The following is a 24,432-nucleotide window of genomic DNA, read 5'->3' as shown; positions in this document are numbered from 1 at the left end:
CTTTTGAAGTCGAGAATTTCAAACTTTTTGAGATTTAGAATTTCACACCATTTGAGCTAGAGGATGTCAAACCGTTCTGCCGAAAAGAATATTCTGTACTCTTGTTCTGTCTGCCCTGATCAATACTACTTCGTTTTCTGGCCAGAAACTCTGAGTTGACACAGATTTATTTATATTTATATTTATATATATTCCGATTTCAAATATAATATTTTATCTCTGTGTTAAATGTTTTTCTCTCAACACTGCCCTAATAGAGCGTAACTCTCTGCCCTAATGCATTTTATCATTTGCCCTAACACATTTAAGATCTCTGCCCCGATATTAGCTATCTGCCCTGATAAATGTTTTACTCTCTGCCCTAATACATTTAAGCTCTCTGACATAATACACTTAAGCTCTCTGACATAATACATTTAAGCTCTCTGACCTAATACATTTAAGCTCTCTGCCCTGCTACATTATTAGCTCACTGCCTTAATACATTTAAGCTCTCTGCCCTGATACATTTTAAGCTATCTGCCCTGCTACATTATTAGCTCACTGAACGGATCCTTTGGCTCTGCTTCCTATTATTTTGTTCTTCCTCTACCTTGATACACAATGCTCTTTGTGGGGCAGGGTAGAGACAATAAAGAGACTGGGTGGGAGAGAGGCCATTAGTCGACTTAGATGTAGCCCAAACAAAATTGAACTGTTTCTCTCTCTCTTCCCCCGCCCTTCCAATAAATTCACTCTTTAGAAAAGTCCTTTGAAGTTGAACACATTTGTTCATTATGGATGCCACTGATGTGAAAGCTCGCTCGTGTGTGACGTCACTGCAGATCTGAACAAAATGACTCAATTGAACATTACCCACTTTTCTACTTCCCCCCCTCCCTCTCTCAACTCAACCTTCACCCCAGCTCTCACCCTAGCTACCACCTTCATCCTAAGTCCCACGCGTCCCACTCAGTCCTTCACGTCTCCACCCCCCCCCACCCCAACTTCCACGTCTCCTTGATCTATCATGATGACGTCAATTTGATCCCCCAGTCACACTTCGTTTGTATACCCCCCCCCCCCCTTTCTTTTGCATCACACTTTTGCCCATTAAACATCCCCCTCTTCCCTCCCCCACCACCCCACATCACGTAGACCTATACACTTTTTTCCATCACCCTTAGGAACTCCATTCCCAAGGGAGCGGCGTCAACACCCCTCCGTCATAAGTCCCACATTTCCCCGAGTCCCCCCCCCCTTTCCCCTTACAACCTATCTTCCCTCCTTTCAGTTGTATTTTTTTATATCGCCAAGTCTTTCCTCGTCTGATTCATGTAATATTTATATTTGAAAAGAAAAATATAGTACCGGCCGTGTCACGTGGGTGGACGTTGTCTAACGGGCGGTTCCGTGGACAAACGAGAAGACTCGAGATGACGCTCAGGCGTCACGGCATTAAAATCCCCCCCATTTGACTAACTCGCGCGCGATTTGTGAGAGCGAGGAAAGGCTCGAGGCTGGTTGGCGCGCTCCGCGCATGTTAGAAACTTCTTTGCAACAGAGCAGGCTTGGTTTTACTTTTTTAAAAATTACTTTTCTTGTTTCGAAACAAACCCCAAAAAAAATAATTAATAAATACAAGCCTTCAAGTAACCAAGAACTGTGACCTATGAACTAAACAGTACCAACAAACAGCCACATTTTGAACCGATTATCAAAACAGATCTTTTACACAAAAAATTAAAGTGCGCACGTTTCTCAGTTGAAGGAGTTGGTCGTCTGCTGTTTTAGATTAAAGGAAAAAAAAAGTCAAGATCGAGGGTCACAGAGCAAGGAGCTAGGAATATGTTCAGTAGTTCTTCAGAAGCAGACATGGCGGTAGTGTAAAAAACTGGAACTTTAAAAACAGACTAGGGGAGACTATATCGAATTGTTTTAAAGATTTTGTTATAATGAATATTTTAAACAACTAAAATTTTAACATTTTCATTACATTTCTCACACATAAAAAATACGAATCAGTAAGAAAAGAAACAAAATATAATTTAGTGTACATTTAGAAACGCGAACGCTTCTTCAAAAGTCAGGAAGTTTCAGAGTTTGTCCAGCAGTTTAAAAGACTCATCCTATCACCACTCACACTTGGTCAGTTAAGGAAAGGCTTATTTCTATTCGCTGGAGATACTTAGAGAAGTTGAAGATACATTTCTGATAACTGAGAAATTACTGATTCTAAACTACGCTACAAGGTAAGACTGATTTGTTTGGTTCACTCTCATTTTCTCAAGATTTATTGTTCCGTTTCTTTCTTTATTCAATAATTATTTTAAAAACTTTTAATTAACATAAAAAATTACTTTATTTTCCTTTTGTTTAAAAATTAATTAAAATTAAACCTTTTCAGATTTAATTTAAAAAAATGTAATTAAAATCTTTAAAAAAAAAAGTATTAAGCTTATGTTATTTGTCCTGGTTTCAATCAGATATCTTCCAAAAGAGATATCTAGCAGGTCTAGCACACATATATCTAACACAAGAATATTTGTCTTGAGCACACTCACAAAAAACGTTCATAGTTCTTTTTTTTTTGTATAGATATTTGATATTTAATACATTTTTTAAATTTTTATATGTTTACTTCTATAGTTGTATATTTATTTAGGAAAAAAGTTTACTTATAGTAGAATATCCAGAGCATTGAGTATAGGTTTATTTCTTTATAACAGTATGTACTTAGAACACAGTACACAAATGTTTAAAAACAAATGGATAATTTCTATTATAACAATGACAAATAAATAAATATATATGCTTACTTTTTGAGTATTTAAAAATGTCTATTTGAACTCTGAGAAACTCTTCCATTCTGCTGACCTAAAATTGCCACAACCGTGTTTGCTTTTGGTGGAGCACTGCGGATGAGGCTCTCAATTGTTTCAGACAGATGGACCATTATTTGAGCCAAATTTTGGCTCCTGGTCAGACGATTTCCCACCGGGTGAATGAAGCTGTATACAAGGCCCAAAAGATTTCCCAGAAGGCCGTGCTGGACCTGATATATTCACTGCAGTAGCATCACATACTGTTCTTGTAGTGTTCAGGTGTTGATACATGCTCTTATACAAATTAAAATAGTTTTAATGTCCACGAGCGGCCGTTTTTTTTGTTGTTGTTGTTGTTGCATTTCATTCGCTTGATACTGAAGTTATTTCTGGATTAAACTTCGATATTAAAAAGAAAGTAAATGAAAAAGGTCTGAAGCAGTTTGTAAACAAATTGAACTAGACTAGACTCAATTCAATAGTAAACGGGGGCAGCTTGTGGTCGATGTAATGTTGAGCTTAGTCCCAAAATCAAAACACCTGTTAGTTCTGTAGGTCTAAATTTGAAAGGAATTGAGTTCAGAATCATAGGGTTAATAATATAGTAGACTTCAATTACATTGCTTTACACGGGTTTTCATTAGATGGATACCAGGGTTTAACAGCGAAACCTTACTTCAAACTTTTTTTTTCTTCAATTATTCACTATTACTTAAAAATCATTCAGAAATCATTCATCTTGCTGAGTTGTGTACATTTTAATAAAAGAACAGTGGTCTTTGCTTTCGCGAATATCTGATAACCCTTTCTATTCTGACTTAATACCAAATGATTTAGTTACTTTTTTGAGCTCAAGAATAAATGACGCCATAGGAACATTATTTCCTTTCTTAGAATTGCTATTATTCACTAGTGAATGACGTCATACTAGTTGCAAACTTTTTGCGTGTAAACAAGAACCAAGGTTAGGTCACCCGCGCATTCACACTCGTCTTGTGACAGCAATCATTCTTGGGGAGGTAATTTTAATTGCCTCGCAAGGATATGTAAAGGTTACACGGCGACAAAATCGTCGCTTCTTATTGAAACCAATTTTCAAAGCTGCTTTTATAACATCCGGAACAATATTTACATTTTTCTTGTTTTTAATAATAGCATTGCTCTTTGCACTGACATTTATACAAGATAAGACAAAAATGTTTCATCCATAAGTAAAAACAATCTTCTTAAGAATAATATATTTTCAGCCAAAAGTTAATAAGAAAATCAATTAAAAGAAATATCGCACCTATTTTTTTATTCTCCATTTTATATAAATCAGCCAATTAATCATAATTTCGTATAGAAGTTTGTAGATAGTTGTAGGTGTTAACCTTTCTCAAATTTTAGAAATTTCAATCAATTTAATGGTTATTTCGGTGTGGTGTATCTCTAAAGTGAAGATACTACCTCTAAATGCGCAGATTGACATTGTTAGACTTACAGGATTTTCATAGAACTTTCGAGTCACCATGTTGTAAACTTTTTAAAAGATTTTTAAAATCAATGCAAAATAAGAATATATTAAAATATACCCATAATGCAATGGGAAAAGTCTCGTTTGCTCTGGCGCTAAGGGCAGATATATCGCCCTTAATGTTTCAGCTCTCCTACCGGCTCTGCCCTTTCATCTCTGGTTTCTCTTAATGTACTTAAATAATCTAGCTCATAAAATTAAGATTTCTAAATGAAAAACGTAGATCTACTTTTATCTACTATTAAAGCTAATGTAATGAACAATATAACTCTTTGTGCGCCGTGTGGCAAATTCTTTGAATGTTTACAAAATCATTATAAATCACTTATAAACAATGCTAATTTTTAATTCTATAGCTAATATAACATCATTACATTATAGAAATATTTTTGTCACAATGATTTTTCATTTTAGTATTAAATGAGAATGGAAAGAATTCTATCTGTTGTATATGCTTAGAGATTAAAAATCGAGTACATTTTAAACCCAAAATACATTCTGTTCTACTAGCATCAAGAAAGAAAAGGAATTGTCTAATAACTCAATTCGCTTTAAAGTATCGGAAATAAAAATGTCATTAAAAAATATATAAATAATTCGACTTTTTTGTCTTTGTAGCAAAGTCGCAACATTTTGTGATAGAGGGTTAATTATTCTATTATAGTACTGCACGAGGAATTGTTATCTTCATAAGTAGCTGATTAAGTCCCTTGAAGATAAAAATAGTTCCTATTAATTATGTAATGTGATACTTTTTAATGTGACATTTTATCCCCCCTCCCGCCCCCCTCCAACCGTGCTTGTAAAGCAGTAAATAAAAGGAAATGTATGCCTTCACACACTTCCTGCAAGGCATTCTGGGATAACTATGAAGGGAATGAGCTCACTGTTTTAAAAGGGTTTTAAGTTTTTATCACTCGACAACCTGGAAGTACTTTACATTATATCACACTAAATCACATTATTCTTTTTTTATGAAAACAATGTTGATAAATAATGGTTTCATTAACAGTTCAGACAATCTTTTTTTAATATCGCTGTTCTTTAACAATGACTCGATTAGAGTGATGTAATTTTGTGGAATCCTTTACATTATGACGTTTGTTTGACCAAAAGTAATCGAAGAATTTCATAAAATTTAAAATACATCTTTAATAGAAGCTATTCTGGTGGATTTGTCATACAGACAATGGAAGTATTAATAACTATTCATTTTTAAAACCATTTAATACTTTGTGGGAACTCTTTTTTTTTGCCTGTAGAATGAAATTAAAATGAAATTTGTTAACAAAGAGCAGATAACTGTGAAAAAAAAAAATTTTAGTATGAATAACAAAGAGCAGATAACTGCAAAAAATTAATTCTAGTATGAAAATTCCAATACTTTTTTTTAAGGCGATGTGGGACACTAAATTTAGGTAAAAAAGTAAAAAATTTCGATTTTCAGTTTTAACCTAATTTAAATAGCCCAACCATTTCTGGACATAAAAATATCATTTTCATAATTGGCAAATAATTACTTTTTTTTTTTTAAATTTCATTTTGTAAGGTATATACAGCTGTCTCTTTTCCAATTTTGTTTCTTTTTTTCGATTTCCCAAAATACTATTTTTATGCACAATTTATACTACTAACAGAAGAACCCTGCACAGACATCAATCAAACTTGTACAGCTTCTATAAAACATTTTCTAAGTTTCAATTAATAGTTTGTCTTTATTGCAATAAAATATTAGAAAAATGAAAACAAGTATGTTTTTCTTTAGCAAGGTTAGAAAAAAATTTAAAAAAAAAAAGTTTTTACTATATTTGAAAACTAATTTATAGAAAATGTTCTGGAATAATTGGTCTACACATTTTATATTTTTGTTTGGCAATAGCTTAAATAGTTTTAAAGCCTTAGCGATTTAAAAACGATAAACAATAATCCAATATGTCGGCCGTTGCCATGACAACCATTATAAGAAAACATTTTAAACCATTTTTTTAATGGTTATTCATAGGGAGTATACATATAAAGTTTGGAGTAATTTGATTAATAAATTTAAAAAAAGGTTTCAAGTGTCCAACATAGCCCAAACTCGCTGTAAATACGTCAAGACATTCTGGGATTTATATATAACTCTACGATGTGATCAAATTCGAGAGAAACCTGGCTATTTATGTGGGCTTACTTATCTGTCTTAAGGATGGTGCTAACACTGGAATGTGCGTGCGTGAGATGCAGCCAGAACCGCCTTACAAACCCGAAGACGTACTGTCTGTTCTAGAGATAAATATTTTCTAGTTCTTTAGCTAAATTTAAATTCATACTTTTTTTACTTTGAAAAGTTATAATGGTAAAACTAGAGTTTTCTCAATGTGGTCAACAAACTATTTATTCTTTTCTCAACGATATGCATCAATTGTTAAATTTGTAAAAAAAAATCGTTGGAGCCCTTTACGAGATCCGGGTCCACCCAGGTTTTTAAACCCACTCAGAAGGCTTTAGTTTCCACAAAGGTAGGAGCTGAATAGAGCTGAATAGAGGTGAATAGAGCTGAATAGAGGTTTTGTAAAGAAATGTGTTTTGTTTGCACGGAAACAAAAGATGCCAATTAAAAAAAAAGAAAAAGAAAAATATTTCTGTCATGGACTAAAAGGAGACTCATTTTTACCTTCACCTAACCGAGACCAATCGTTCTAGCAGGCCTGAACACTGACCTGCAACGTCGCAACCTGTGGGCAGTTTAGACCAATATCTCATTGCCACGTCACAGGTCTGTACAACGTGACAACGAACTATTGGTCTCTACTGCCCACAGATTGCGACGTTGCAGGCCAGTGTCGAGGCTTTCCATAAGACTTATTTCTTACACTGGGCACCGCACATAATCTGTCGATCGTCTCTCTCCATTCCTCTCAATAAGAACACGCACAAACACACATACCCACTATACATAAACAAATATACACACACAAGACACAGTCACGCTAATCATCTCCAAAACGTAGACAACTCGTTCTAGTTTTAAGGTAGAGTGTCACTCATTCTGTCCACTGACCACCATGACGTCATCATACAATTAAACCCAACTTATAAGCACGCGTTTCCTTTTCTCTATAGTCGTCTTTTAGTCAACTTAATATACCGAACTTGTTCTAATGTTTAATATACCGAACATGTTCTAATGTTCAATATACCGAACATGTTCTAATGTTCAATATACCGAACATGTTCTAATGTTCAATATACCGAACATGTTCTAAGGTTCAATATAAAGAACATATTCTAAGGCTCAATATACCGAATATGTTCTAAGGTTCAATATACCGAACATGTTCTAAGGTTCAATATACCGAACATATTCTAAGGTTCAATATACCGAACATATTCTAAGGTTCAATATACCGAACATGTTCTTAAGTTCAATATACCAAACATGTTCTAAGGTTCAATATACCAAACATGTTCTAAGGTTCAATATACCGAACATGTTCTAAGGTTCAATATACCGAACATGTTCTAAGGTTCAATATACCAAACATGTTCTAAGGTTCAATATACCGAACATGTTCTAAGGTTCAAGGCTATTAAAAAAAAAAGATCATACTGTAAAACTCTTCTTCAGAGATGTCTATTTTTTAACTATAAAACCAGCAACGCGTTTTTTTTTTTTTGTTGTTTTTTTTTGTTGTTTTTTTGTTGTTGTTCAGTCTAGGTTCTGAATATTTTAATACTCTAATGGATTTGCTTTCCCATTGGGGACGTCCCGCGTGTCCTTTAGTTTAGTTTAGTTTTTGCTTTAATTTCCCGCCAAACTTCCGTAACTTTAGAAAGTCTGATTGCCATGTCAGCGTTAGTTCATAGGCTGACAAGGTAACTTTGGGGGTAGCTAGAACACATAGGTCCATGAACTTATTGATCTTTGAATTGATAACTTATTGGTCTTTGAATTTAGACCTCACTGGACTTTGGATTTGAAAACTCATAGATCTTTGAATTTAAAACTCACAGGTCTTTAGATTAAGACCTTACATGTCTTTGAAATTAAAACTTATAGACATTTCAATTTGTAAATAGATAGATCTTTGAATTTACAACTTAAAGGTCTTTGAAATCTTTAAACACAGAGGAAGGTCTTTAAATCAAAGAGAATAACTGCTTCTACGTGAGGTATGCGCTCCGGACTGTTGTCATGATTGTTCCTACCCGCTGTCTTCCCCCTACCGTCATGCAGATGGTCTGAAACTGACAGACTCAATGTTTGTAGACAATCATCATAACAACATTCTGGAGCTCATGCCAAAGAGACCTCAACACTGACAAGCAACGTCGCAGCCTGTAGGCAGTTTAGACCAATAGTTCGTAGCCACGTCGTAGAGACCAGTGACGTTTCAACGCGCCATTGGTCTACACAGCACACAAGTTGTGACGTTTCAGGTCAGTGTTCAGCCCTTCTATCACGATACTACCAGGCTATACACTAGTTTTATTTTATGGTTTATCTTGGCAGTCTGAAAAAAATGCTACTACTAATGCAGATTTCAGTTTTTTTTATATCTTGAAACCTTTGATTACAATTGACTTTTTTTTGCACTATTTCAATAAATGACATGCCATACTTCTTCGCAACAAAAAAAAAAGGTACATTTTTTTTTTCATTTTGGACAACTAGTTATTAAATGACCATTATACAAAATTTGTCAATATTACTCACATTGGATTCAAAAAACTCAACAAAAGAATATTAGGATGAGAAGTATTTAATTTAACTATTACAGCATCTCTAGTGGTAGGAATCAGTTTGAATAAAGGATTACTTAATTGTAAGAGACGCAAACAAAAAAAAAAAAGAAAAATGAACTGTAGCTTTACACAATTGCACTAGATATTTTCTTAACTAAAAGAAACCAATTCTTCAATCGGTTTGGTAGATAGTAAATTGAGTTCCACTGACTGTATCTTGTTTGAACACCGGATGTAGGTTAGTCAGTCGTCACGAACACGATTTGACCATCACCGGAGGACGAGACTGAGGGTTGTAAATCAAGCTCTAGACTTTTGGTCAATGTGGAATGTGCATGACTGATGCCCGGACACTCTACTTAATCTGACTCCAATCCTTTAAGTTGGTTTGAAGAATGTCTCTTAAGTGACAAACTAAAACAGTATTGGGGAGTTACATTTAATGGTAGGGCCATTGTAGAGTGGATGTGTCTGTAAACTTTACTTCTCTATACTGTCCGTTTTTCTTTCTGCACCACTCTCTCCCTCTCTGTCTCCATCTCTCTCTCCCTCCCTCTCTCTCTCCCTCTCTGTCTCTCTCTCTCTCTCTCTCTCGTACACACACTTTTTTTTCGCTCTCTCTCTTGTGTAATATTTTATAAATCATTTTTTTTCCTACAGCCTGCAAGCATTGAATGGCTTGATGAATGATACATAATTTAACGCCAATCGTAATAATGTTTGGGAATCCTTTATTCTCTCACTCTTTCATTGTTTCCCCCTTACTTTGTTTTACGACTTTAACCAAATTTCACTTGTAGCTTTGTGTCGTGATAGTACTTAACAGTTCATAGTCATTGCAGCGTTCACCAATAGGACAGAGCACAATGGATTCCACACAAATAGAATCATAGTTGTGTAGCAATTACAGTGTGATGTTTTACCAAATCGTCTTCATCTATCTCAGAGCTTTTGAAAGAATTTTAAAACAAGAAGAACCTAAATAAATACTTTAAAAAAACAACAACAACAAAGCTTCTATTGAGCGTGTAACTTGTATCAGTCAGTTTGGATTAGTCATGTCATGAAATGTGTAATGGATTTAGACTAACAATAAAATAGCAATTATAAAAATAATTGTAAAAGATGAAGGGTACGATCTGAATTCAAACTTGTGGGCTAAAAGCCTGGCATAACAAAAGCATTCGACACTTTTAGCAGACGACTCTGGAAGATTATGTCAAAGTATGGTTGTCCACAAAATTCATAACCAGGTGGACACTAGGTAGGCACAAGGAGGACACTAGGTGGGCATTAGGTGGACATTAGGTGGACACTAGGTGGGCACTAGGAGCACACTAAGTGGGCATTAGGTGGACATTAGGTGGACACTAGGTAGGCATTAGGTAGACATTAGGTGGACATTAGTTTGATACTAGGTGGGCATTAGGTGGACACTAGTTTGACACTAGGTGGGCATTAGGTGGACATTAGGTGGAAAAATAATTTGGTAGCGGTTCCACCTATTTACCTAAAAATTAGTTTATGTATATAATTTTAAAAAATCTAGTTGATTGGCAACATAGTGCAAATTAAATTTGAAATTAAATTTTTTCCAAATATAATCATCTTAATAATTAAAATTCGGCTTTTCGGAGTAGGCTTCAATAGAAGTTTAATGGTTTAATCATTTTAAAAATATAGCGAATTCGAGATGTGATATGATGTTATTGTGTCATCAACACCACTAGATCTAGATTAATCATTAATCATTTTCTTTATCATCTTAATCTAGATGTAGATAGATCTAGTCCGTTGTCATCTGTGTACATTCGAGATGATTCCCTTATAGCTGTGCATATCGTGGAACACTAGTTCCTGAACACAATCCTGAGTCTTCTCCGTAGTGTCGACCCAAACATTGGACATCGTCTCTGCTAGAATAGCAGAAGTGAGAAAAGTCTATTGATCAGAACGACTCATCAGACCATAATTCATCTAATGGTGACTCTTTTTTTACCACAGCTTTTTTTTTTGGTCGTCTCCAGCCATGGCGTCTTGTCTTCCTCTAGGACTTCCCACTTACCAGATCTAGACTTGACTGAAGAAGTTTTGGTGTCGTCTCCAGCCATGGCGTCTTGTCTTCCTCTAGGACTTCCCACTTACCAGATCTAGACTTGACTGAAGAAGTTTTGGTGTCGTCTCCAGCCATGGCGTCTTGTCTTCCTCTAGGACTTCCCACTTACCAGATCTAGACTTGACTGAAGAAGTTTTGGAGTCGTCTCCAGCCATGGCGTCTTGTCTTCCTCTAGGACTTCCCACTTACCAGATCTAGACTTGACTGAAGAAGTTTTGGGAGAAGGGAGGAGGTGTTTGGGCGCCAAGACAGAAATAAATTTGACGCTTGATAAGCGTTAAACAATCTATTGATCAGATCGAGAAATGAGATGTATTTGTGAGAGGAGGGGGGAGGTCGGGGGGAGGTCGAAGCGCCCTGAATTGCATACATTTTCAATAGGAAGAAGCAAGCCTTTTTTTAAATTACCCTTTCCCCCCACATTTTTTCCCTCACTCTAGAAAGTGTTAATATGTCTTTCGAAAGGGCAGCTACTGACCAGTCGATAATGACTTCCACTCCATCCTTTCCCCCACACCCCTTTGATACCCTCATCTTCTGCTAGACAGTCTTTACTAACACAAACAATATTTGTGAATGGGTGAAACTGAGGACTTATATGTTTTTTTTTCTTGTTTTTTTTTTTTGTATGTTTTTTTTTTCTGAAGAAAACAAAAAGATTTGAAAAGTTGTATGTGGGAGAGGGGGGGGGGGCGGCAGGTCCAAGAGAAGGCGAAACAAATAAATATGAATGGGTTCGTAATTCAATTGAATAGACGGCTGTGATGAACTGCACGTGATTAAAGATAAGCACATTAGCAAGTAGAGATCTAGATCCTTGAAGAAATAGAGAGGATTACAATACGTGAAATAGATCGAGAGCTCTGCTAACGACTCACATTCAGAGGGATGGCATTGATGTCTGTGTGTGTGTGTGTGTGGGTGGGTTATGCCTGGAAATTATCAAAATGTGAGGTGGGTAGGGGTGTGGATTGGGTCAGGTCCAGACTTTGGAGTGTTGGGGTCCTGGACAGTTTGGTGATCGAGGCTTCATTTATACAAAGGACATTAACTCACTTTAATTGTTGGTCTGTGTGTATATATATATATATATATATATATATATATATATATATGCAAGCAAGTAAATCTATCTATCTATCTATCTATCTATCTATCTATCTATCTATCTATCTAACTATCTATCTATCTATCTATCTATCTATCTATCTATCTATCTCTATCTAACTATCTATCTCTATCTATCTATCTATCTATCTATCTATCTATCTATCTATCTATCTATCTATCTATCTATCTATCTATCTATCTATCTATCTATCTAACTATCTATCTATCTATCTATCTATCTATCTATCTCTATCTAACTATCTATCTCTATCTAACTATCTATCTATCTATCTATCTATCTATCTATCTATCTATCTATCTATCTATCTATCTATCTATCTATCTATCTATCTATCTATCTATCTATCTATCTCTATCTATCTATCTATCTATCTATCTATCTATCTATCTATCTATCTATCTCTATCTAACTATCTATCTATCTATCTATCTATCTATCTATCTAACTATCTATCTATCTATCTATCTATCTATCTATCTATCTATCTATCTATCTATCTCTATCTAACTATCTATCTCTATCTATCTATCTATCTATCTATCTATCTATCTATCTATCTATCTATCTATCTATCTATCTATCTCTATCTATCTATCTATCTATCTATCTATCTATCTCTATCTAACTATCTATATATCTATCTATCTCTATCTAACTATCTATCTATCTCTATCTAACTATCAATCTATCTCTATCTAACTATCTATCTCTATCTAACTATCTATCTATCTCTATCTATCTATCTATCTATCTATCTATCTATCTATCTATCTCTATTTATTTATCTATCTATCTCTATCTAACTATCTATCAATGTCAAAAACCCTTTCACTTTGTAGACCCAACAATTCGGTTATCAAACCCGTAACAACGTCAGTTGCCAGAACTTGGCTTTTTTTTTTGTTCAGCCTGCGAGTAAGGGTAAGGTATACTATTGCGATTCTTTATTGGTATTTTCATTATATGGACATCAAGATCTAACACTAGAACTAAAGTTCTAATTTAGAACTCTTAAGATCTAGTTTAGATCTAGATGCAATGTATATTACATTTACTTAAAATATAAGTAAAGCCTTTAAAATTCAATGACATTGAAACAACTTTAAATTTACTGTTATCGCATAATTACGGTAACACGGCTGAATACGCCATTTCGGCTCTAGATCTAGATATAGTCTCCAGCCAAATTTTATATATTTTTTTTTTTAATTAGAACAATTATAACAGTCAAAACAGAGTTTTCCCCGAGTGGCCAACAAGCAAGTAATTTTTTTACTCAGCGATATACATCAACTGTTACATTGCTAGGAAAATCGTTAGAGACATTTTTGAAATCAGCTGTCCAGGTTCCTGGATCCAGGTTTCTGAAGGCTCCATGAAGACCTGACTTGAATAGGAGTGTTGTAAAAAGGATTTCTCCATAGTGCCCAATAAAGATGACCATGAAGAATTACTGAACTACTAAAAAGTCACATTTGATATGTATATTTGTTTTACCGTTCAAACATAACGAAGAACTTGGAACTATTGCAAACCTGTTAAAATAATCTATTATCAAACCGGACACACAATGGAAAGTGTACTACACACACACATACACATTTACATACATACATGTATAAAAACACATTCAGACAAACGAGAACAAACTTCACAATATTTTTTTTTTCATATTGAACAAAAAAGGGAAAATTAATTCGCTTTTATTGCTTCCTTTTCTATACTTTCAACTGCCTCTCTCTTTCTTTCTCTCTCTCTCTCTCTCTCTTTGCCTTACACATACACATATCTCTCTACTACACGATAAGGACTACACATCAAAGAATCAATACATTATATGTATCTGCAGTGTTCTCTGGTAGGCGAGATGCATAGATCACCCTTCGTTCTGGGATCTTGTTCATTAAGTTAAAAGCGTGAGCAATGTCCAGTTAAGCAAAGAGTGTCATTTGTTCTGCGAGGTATTTTATTCGTGTTATTATATCATATCGTTAGTCAGCGAGATAAAAGCCACTTTCTGGAAGGGTAATTATACCGTCTCTTGTCTAATTATATTTATAGATGATGTCACAGACTTCATTAATACAAATTTATTAAATTTTTTGTTTGTTTGTTTTGTATTATTATTGTATTAGTTTCCTGCTTCTAATGTATAGAAGCTGCCCAGAAATATTTAGCATTGTACACATTTACCAAACATTTGTGGGATGGATGGGTTTCAACCTATCGGTTACACTTGGATGCCTGACTCAGATTCTATTGTTAGACATTGACGCTACATGGGGTTGAAAAGAGCTTCCATTAAGTATTTAATCAAGGCATCACGGTATTAGGGAAGTTAGTTTGTCAAGAAATACTTTTAATGGAACAGTGCTTGTAAACTGGGACACTGCTGGATGGCTGCCTGGTCGGATGGTATACGCTCTAAACTATCGTCTCGTTCATCCCGAAGTCAAACTCCCCCCCCCCCCCCCCCGTAGTCCTTCGAGAGTATTTGGCTTGGATAATTCAAGGCACATTCCATATTCCATAGGCTAGGACACATTTGTACACATACTCCTTCTTCCTTAGTGCTATTAGAGCATTGAATGGGTTGCCTGAGTCAACCAGGAAAACCAATGACTTGGCAGAGTTTAAGTCATTGTCATTGATTAACATAATTGACTAGATTGACCTAGGGATACGCGTAGGACGTAATCATCTTCTTTTTTTGAAGTAACTCTGTATTTTATAACATAAGATAATTTCGAAGGAGCATCCGAACTTCCGAAGCATGTAAAACAAACTCGCCAATTTAACCATATTGTTATATCGTAGTCAACTTTTCTTTTGTAGCGATTTTTTTATTCCATTGAAAACATTGATTCCGCTTTGTTGTTCTTTAAAAAATAAAACTAGTCTATTTAAAATCATTGAAATCTTCATTAGAGACAATATCGATCAATCATTCACTTCGTATACAACTCTCACTTAATTCATCACAAATCTGTAGCAGTGACATTTATCTGTTTTCTACTATTACAAAAACAATATTGTAAGTGTCGTTGTGGGTGGGTGTGTGTTTCTACATAGAAATATTGAGGATCTAACTACACGTTGTGTGTGGGTGTGTGTTTCTACATAGAACTATTGAGGATCTAACTACAAAACTCTTATTGCCACTTTCAAGTCTGGTGTTTGTTTTGGTTTTATTGGAAATGATGTAATCATCTGCCTTCTAATTATGTCAATCTATAAATAAATATTTGAAATTTAAAATTGCTATTAAATTTAACTTTTTTTGATCGATCGATACATTAGATGTATAGACAAGCTTAAGCTTCTAGCTGTGCGTTAGTCAATTATATTTTTTGTGTAGTTCAACCTGAAGAGGTCACGTGGAAAACATCAGACGACATTTTCCCCAAAACAAACGCACTTCAGGCACTGACAGCTTCGGGCGAGTTAGTGGTTAACTGTCTAAGAAGTTGTGTCAATTTGACCCTTCTTAATTGTCGACCTTATGGGAACTGGGAGTTTGAAGAAGGACGCTGGGGAGGGGACGGATTTGTCTGGATTGAGTACTTTTCACGTCCTTAAAAGGCAAATGAGCAAGAAATTGTTAAATCACGTTTTTTTAGAAAGAATTTTTTATTGTATTTTTATTCTGTCGATAGCTTTTAACGTCAAAGTTTAAACGTCTAATGGACTGGGAAGACGATTGAAAAATTGGAAGGAGATTTTTTGCAGAACGTGTTATATTGTCAGAATATAAGTGTGAATAGTCATCAATGCAGACCATGTAATTTTTTTCAGAATAGTCGTGGGAATAGTCAACACAAAAGGTCATGTAATTTTGTCAGATTTGTCATGTGAATAATCCGCACTGCATACCATTTATTTAGTCATAATCTTCAAATGATAAGTCAACACTATTCGCCATGTATTTTGTCCGAATCGTCGTGAGAATAGTCAATAGTAATTAGTAGGCCCTATATTATTTGGGCGCAATTTTGTTTCAGTAATTCACACAGAAGACCATTTAATTTTTTCAGAATTGTGTGAATAGTCCTCAATGTAAATCATGCTATTTTTGCACAATAGTCGTGTGAATAATCCACACGGCATACCATGTTATTTCGTCAGCATTGTCGTGTGGAACGTCAACACAACTGAACATGTTATTTTGTCAAAATTGTTATGACTATAGTCAATAATAACTGATTATGTTATTTTGTCAGAATTATCATGTGAATAGTCCACACTTGACAACCATTTTATTTAGTCAAAATTATCGGGAGAATAATCAACACTTCTGACCCTGTTATTTTGTCAGAATTGTCGTGTGAATAGTCCACACCGCAAACGATGCTATTTTGTCAGAATTGTCGTGTGAATAGTCCGCACCGCAAACGATGCTATTTTGGCAGAATTGTCGTGTGCTAGTACACACCGCAGACGAAGTTATTTTGTAGGAATTGTCATGTGAATAGTCCAAACTGCAGACGATCTTCTATTGGAATTATAAGTGCAGTGACAATTTAACTGCTGCTTTAAATCGGTGTCATTCTGTGAACTGTATTGTGCTTTTATTAAAGATGTAAATAAAATATCCCAGCACTACGTATTGTACAACAGGTCTGCTAGCGTCTGTCAGCCGCGCAGCTGCACAAGTAGCGCATTGTTTTACTCTGACGTGAGCTAGATTCCGATAATGATTAGGCCAGACATAATTATACAAATTGTCTAGAGAATGCACCGTAAATTCAAAGTCGCTGTCTCAATTATATATTTCGTTCTGGCGCTGTTACATAGGTCAGGAAACTATTGATGCATTCCAACACAGATGTACATTCAGAAATGTCTCCACACTTATCAGCGCCATGCATTTTAATATCGCTATAAGTCCAGATATCTCTCTCTGCATCCTGACAGACTAAACATCGCCATGCATTCAAACAGAGCTTTAAATTGACACAAAGCTGAGCAATTTGATATAGTTGTGCATCAACAATATTAAAATATCGCATAAAATTCCGATGTATTTGTCTACGCTAGTATGGGGGCAAAGTATATAGGTCGCAGCTAGTAAATCCTCACTAGTCTTCGAAATAGAAGACATTGCGATTATTAATATTATTTCAACAAGTTTTTTTGTATTCAAAATGTGGTTGTAAACTCATACGCTGTTGTATTTTTCCTAAGAATCTCAATATTCATCTAGATTTTATTTAATAATTTTCATTATACACATGAAATGTTTCTTTATTCTTTGAGCAATTGTTTGATATAATTTAGTCATCTCAGAAATAAAAATATATATAAAATATATTATTCAGCTTGACCTATAGTTTCTATGGTGAATTTTACTTAAATAGTTTACGTACAAGCCAAGGCTTTAGCGTCTTTGTTTTTGATAAAAGTTGCGATCCTGCATTTTATGCTGAAGACATACATTATTCAGGTAGAATCATTATCATCTTATTTTTGCCTGTGGTTCACTCACGCATAGGTCACCAGCGAGCTTCTTCCAGATAGAATGGTCGCGCGTAAAATCACGAATTTGCCTCAACCTTGTGGCCATTTTCAGTCTTACACTTTACATTGCCCTAAATCTGGGCCTGGCACATGTATGAGAAAAAAGTGATACTGGATATGAAAGTAATAGTCGTTATCAATGCAGAGGCCGTGATCGGTGGTTCAAATCTGGTAAAAAAAAACATTTTATAGGAAAATTAAACTAGAGCTTAATGATTTCACAGTTTTAATGACTCAAATCTTTTCAGTCGTAGAATGTGTGTCGTAATTGTCTTGTGTCTTTCTTGTCTAATAGTCGTGTTTCTAGGTATATTAATTAGTTTGCATAGAGCTTGTTTTGAAGTCAAGAATATTGTGTATGTTTTACCGTCACGGTAAGTTTCTTTTTAGCGTTGTGGCTTTATATTCTTTTTGCGCTACATTTTTCACTGAATCCCTTACATCTCCGTGTTGTAGTAGGCCTATTTGGGAGATCCCAGGCTGATTGGTAGGAACTGAGTGTGCGTGCCTGAGGTGTGTCCATTTGTACAATTATTATTAATAATACATTAACTTGTTATCACATGATTTGCACATATTCTGAATATTAAGTATTTGTATTTAGTATTAAATTTTGTTATTGTTCAACGATCATTGTCCACTTATTTACGGTTCGGTTATTATGCAACTTGGTTTGCTGTTGTTCTTCGATTAATACACTAGACATCAGAGGTGGGGAACACATTGCATTATATCCTCCCCTAGCTAGACCCGTAAACCCACCTTGACAGTGATGACATCTTGAAACTTGATTTTCAGGATTTGATCCTAGCGCGAGAGTGTTCTGATCAAGTCCTTCAACTACAACAGCCGTGCTCCTCAAGTATATGGGGAAGCCATTGCGTTGGTCGATTGACAATTTTTGTTTTCCCAAGCGCCCTAGTCTCCAACATTTCCCAGCAACACCTGGAAAGTGGGCGTGGCTAGTTGATCTGTTCTTAATTGAAATATTATGTTTTTAAAAAAATGTCATGCGTATGAGAGGTTCTCGTTAAAAAGTCAATACATGTGTCAGCCAGTGGCGTAGCTAGGGACTTGGGGGACCGGGGGGATTGACTTCTATAGGGGCCCCTGCTTTTTGACATACGACGTCAAGACATGGGATCATGGGGTAATATTTAACGTAAAAACAAATATCGGACACTCATTTGAGGTACCCTTAAGTGGGGGCCCGGGGAGGTTTTCAAATTCGGACCTTCCCCCCCTCCCAGTTAAGCCACGTGATGTCAGAGAACAAGTAGAGGTGTGTGTGTATGTGTGTGCGCGAGCGCTTAAAAATAGAAATAAAATTTACTTTCACTAAACGCAATCCCCAATAGTCTCGCTTTAAAAGGATAGGCGTGGTGGAGGTTTGACCTGGGACATTCGTCGTGTCTGACACAAATAATGTAATGTTGAGAATTAGAGAGAAAGTTGCAAGCTTTAAGATTGAGAAGATTCAGAAATATTCAAGGTGTCACCTGCCAGGACCGCATCACTAATGAAGAGATCCGAAAGAGGATCACAATCATAATTAAACCACTGTCTAATGAAAGTCTGTACGAGCATATCGCGAGATCGACAGGACTACAAGGAACAGCACCAGGGCAAGAAAGAAAGAGGAGGATAATAGAAGAGATAGGAAGACAACATCGAGGATTGATGGGCTAGTAAATAAAAGAGGGTGTATCGTGGCAATAGAGAGTAATTGAAATAGATTGTTAACAGGTAATGTGCCCCAACTGTCCCAAATGACTAAGGATCAGATGACGTTTATATTATATATTTCGCCCAATGAATGCTTGGAAACACATTTTAAGATTCATTCTAATTTAGAAACGTTGAATATGGTTGAAATGAAATGGTATTAAATCAGTAGATCTAATTGTTATTTCAATGCCAATGTATCTCGAGTCACGTGATTTAAATGATATTAAAGTTGTGCTGTTAACAAAGCTAATATTTAGCAAGAAGGTCATGTGACTAAAAGTTAATACAATAAGATGGTTATGTGATTAGCAGGTCATGTTATAAGGAGGTTATGTTTCCTAACAGCAATATGTTTCCTAACAGCAATATGTTTCCTAACTGCAATGTTTCCTAACAGCAATGTTTCCAAACAGCAATATGTTTCCTAACAGCAATGTTTCCAAACAGCAATATGTTTCCTAACAGCAATGTTTCCAAACAGCAAAGTTTTCAAACAGCAATATGTTTCCAAACAGCAATATGTTTCCTAACAGCAATGTTTCCAAACAACAATGTTTCCTAACTGCAATATGTTTCCTAACAGCAATGTTTCCAAACAGCAATGTTTCCAAACAGCAATGTTTCCTAACAGCAATGTTTCCTAACAGCAATGTTTCCTAACAGCAATGTTTCCTAACTGCAATATGTTTCTTAACAGCAATATGTTTCTTAACAGCAATATGTTTCCTAACTGCAATGTTTCCTAACTGCAATATGTTTCTTAACAGCAATATGTTTCTTAACAGCATATGTTTCCTAACTGCAATATGTTTCCTAACTGCAATGTTTCCTAACTGCAATATGTTTCCTAACAACAATGTTTCTAACAGCAATATGTTTCCTAACAGCAATGTTTTGTAACGATAATGTTTCTTAACAGCAATATGTTTCCTAACGACAATGTTTCCTAACAGCAATGTTTCCAAACAGCAATATGTTTCCTAATGACAATGTTTCCTAACAGCAATGTTTCCAAACAGCAATATGTTTCCTAACGCAATATGTTTCCTAACAGCAATATGTTTCCTAACAGCAATATGTTTCCTAACAGCAATATGTTTCCTAACGCAATATGTTTTCTAACAGCAATATGTTTCCTAACAGATCTATGTTTCTCTGAATAAATTGGAAACGAGGAGTTAAGGTCGGCATCACTCCAATCTATTCACTTGTTGAAGATAAAATGTACACCGAGTCATGAGTACATCCGGGTCAGGACAAGATTTTCTTTTGTCCCATCTCACTCGTCATCTGACAAGGCTCGATCAACAGTAAAGCTCTTTCAACCCTTTCTTCATCCTCTTCTCTGTTTTTCTTAAGCGCGGTGGACGTGACATTTTAGAAGGCAAATTTTTACTTTGATTTTTTTTTTTTTGCCATTCGGTTTGTCGTTGGCAGGTAGTTTAGATCAACAGGTTATTGCCACGTTGTACACACCTGTGACGTGCGAAACAAGCTATTGGTCTAAACTGCCCACAGGTTGTGACGTTGCATTTCAGTGTCAAGGCCTTCTATAACGCTTGGTCTCGCTTCATTATATCTTTCCATTCAGATCTATCCTGTTCGACTCGTCTCCCTGTACGGTCACTTAACTGTTGTAGATCGGCCTCTATATCTTCGAGACATCGTATTCATGCTCTTCCTGAGTTTTGGTTTTAGCCGTTAAACTATTTTAGCTCCTCTGTTCACGGAGTTTCTTTCGAAGTGACCTCTTCAACGTAATGTTTCCTTTTTCTTTCCGTCACTATGGAGGGTTTTTCTAATAGCTGGTGTATTTCTTGGTTAGTGCGTGTCCTCCATCCAGTTTCATTTTCTATGGCACCATACATTTTTCTGACAATTTTTCCTATTTCAAAAAATGAAAAAAAATCCATTTATTTATGAACCTAACTTTAGGACGTGTGTCGACTTTTTGGTCTGTCGCATGACAGTATGGCTGAGTCTTGGATACACAGGGCTAGATTTGGTGATGGAACTAGTAAGATCATTTTTATTTTGATGTGATTTCCATTTGATCCCTTTTAACTGATTCAACCATTAGGATGGACAGGACACAAAAGAAGGTCTTTATTCCAGTCCTCCCTAAAATTTTAAGTAAAAATACAACTAGTTCAGGTAAAATGTTTGATATGATAACCCTTAAGTTCTGCCTAAGGCGACCAAGCACCATCCATTTATTCGCTATCTACTTCAGTTCACTTGTCTATCTGTAGACACTTCTAGGAACATACCTAGCTAGGTAAGCAATCAATGGGTTTCTCTCCATCCTATCTCTAACAACGGAGACGCAAGAACTTCATTTTATAATATAGTAACATCTTTTTTTTCCCCATCCTGTCGTCATGGAAACCAAATGAGGCAGAACATGTCTCCCTGTAGGCGTGTCGACTAGACGATTATTAACTCCAGACATTATTAATTAGTCAATAAATAGAGTTTGAAGTTTACTTTTTACTCATCTAGATGTGAATACACTTTGATTTACTTACATCTTTCACATGAAATAATTTGTGTTTTGGTTAAATATTAATGGGAAAAAATCTAACCCGTTAATAGTCAAATCCTTTTTTATTTTCAATATAGTATTTCTTTTTTAACTGAATATCTCTGGCAACTTTTAAAACAATATATTTATTGAGCACTTTATGTTTCCACATTGCAAGTTACACTAGCACAGCTATCCTTTGGTCTTACACAAGCTTTGGGTGCATACAAACTATTGCAAGTTACATAAAATGGAAGTATTTTTTAAAGTAAACAATATCAAACTCCTATCACGGTACCATTCTGAAATGTTTTGGACATGTACTAATCGGCTAATATGAACATAGTTAAATGCGGACCTGCATCAGTACATAGTTATACAAATGACATAATGTTTGACTAAATAATATGTAGGTATGTTAAAGTCCATCTATTAAAAGTTTTTTTCAACCAATGACAGGCCTTAAAAATTGTAAAAAAAGAATTTCAAATAGATCACTAAGTGAACTCTCATAAACATTTCAGATGTTGCCATAATGTTTTAGTGATGCTTGAACTACGGCCGAGGGCCACATCCGGCCCTTTGAAACACTTGCCCACAGTGCATAATGAAACCTCAATCTCGGTTACATTAGACTCGATACTTTTTTTTCAGTGATACGTCCCATGACATACACGTACTAAGTATTTAGGATCCCTAGGTGGAATATTGTATATGTAAAGGCTGGGTACAAGGGCAGCAATAATAAAAATTCAATATGTTATTGAGCAGTGGTCTTCAACGGGCGTTTTCGTGATTTTGGAAGGGGGGGGGGCGCTGGGCACAATAAGGACGGTAAATGGGCGCTGGGCATAGAGGGGGAAAAAAGAAACTAAAGGTGCACTGAAACAAAACAAATTTTAAAATTCTTAAAAATTAAAGCAGGAAACTAAATATAGTCAAATTAGAGTCAGCTTGCTTCTAATTTCAGAACAGAGACATTGTTAGAGAACAGATCTAGTCACTATTCACCTTGTTATGATACACAGGCAACATCTTTAGAAAAGTTTAGCCCACAATTTGTGTTCTATTAGAATCTAATTGTAAAAATTGTAAATAAAATACAAACCAGTACCGAAAATAAGCGCATCTTTCAAGAGTTTTGTGAAACAAATGATGTGAAAGATGTTAGACTCAAGTTCGCTGTATTTTGAAAGGGATTTGTTATTGCTCGTTTTGTTAAGCTCTTGAATACAATTTTGAAATATTTTTTTGAGAAACAGGAAGATTCAACGTTTTGCTATGGCTTAAAGCAGGATAAAAAAATGTTGTACATGATAAGCATCTAACGCAAATGAATAAAACCAACCTCCGATAGCTAGGAAGGAAATTGTCATTGATTATATTTTTTTTCTTTTTATTAAGATATTAAATCTATTTTAAAGAATTTTGCAATCTCACATAAGTTGTTTGTTGACAAAGGAATTACTGCTTAAGGACACCGATATCTATGTAATTGACAAAACAATGCTCTATGAAGAAATTTCGATTCGCTTCTAGGATGTAAATAAATAAATAAATACAATTAAATATAAATGACAATTATTAAACATCTGTTACTGATGCTCAAATTCAATTTGCAGGAAAAAAATGATCTACAAAATTATGTCTTCAGTAAAAATAATGTTAACATAGGAAGCACAACAGAGATGTGGCTGCACTGAAATGTTTCTGTAAAATTTCAAAACTGTGGTCGAAAATGGAATTATGTTTTAGCTTTTTCATCAACATACATGGTTAACCTAGATTTAGTGCGTAACAAATCTAATGAAAAAGCTTTTTCTAATTTATAGCTTGAAATGTCTAATATTGTCAGACTGCAGGAGGCACAAGGTTCCCATTAGCTTTATTTCATTTTGTAGTGAATTCAGTAACAATAATGTTTATATTAAATAAAATAATTTACAACTAAACCTAAAAACACTAGGCCCTAATATTCAATAATGGCTGCCTGGTCGTGAGGTTTGCGCGCTGGACTGTCGTTCGGATTTATCGATGCTCGAGGGTTCAAATCCTGCCCGCTCCCATCCCCCGTCGTCCTGCGGGAGGTTTGGACTAGGAAGTAAACTATCTTCAACTCTGAAGGAACATCCGAAACATGTAAAACATTTTACAAAACATTTTATAAAAAGGGAGGAAGGGGACTATTCTTATGCTTTGAAAGAAAGTCAAGACAATGAGATACATTTTTTGTGTTATCACAGCAAATTGTTTGACATAATTTTACTATAATGATAATAATGGCAATGTCTTCGATTCCGAAGATTAAGACTGAGTGCAGTGGTTCATATAACTACGCAAACCCAGTTGCAGCCTGCATATTTTCTC

The 24,432-nt window shown here is 35.2% G+C and overlaps 1 protein-coding gene across 1 annotated transcript in view; it reads left to right on the top strand.

The window, feature by feature from the left end:
* Window positions 1-1,456: 1,456 nt before the first annotated feature.
* LOC106056984 (neuropeptide prohormone-4-like) overlaps window positions 1,457-24,432 on the top strand; it is a 136,641-nt gene continuing 113,665 nt past the window's right edge. The window contains exon 1 of the mRNA XM_013213967.2: window positions 1,457-2,231. The gene's annotated coding sequence lies outside the window, so the exon portion shown is untranslated. The remainder of the gene's footprint in view (window positions 2,232-24,432) is intronic.

Source organism: Biomphalaria glabrata, chromosome 3 (genome assembly GCF_947242115.1).
Source record: "Biomphalaria glabrata chromosome 3, xgBioGlab47.1, whole genome shotgun sequence".
NCBI classification, from domain to species: Eukaryota; Metazoa; Mollusca; class Gastropoda; family Planorbidae; genus Biomphalaria; species Biomphalaria glabrata.
Note: the sequence above shows the minus strand (reverse complement) of the source record. Positions and strands in the feature narration are given on the sequence as shown.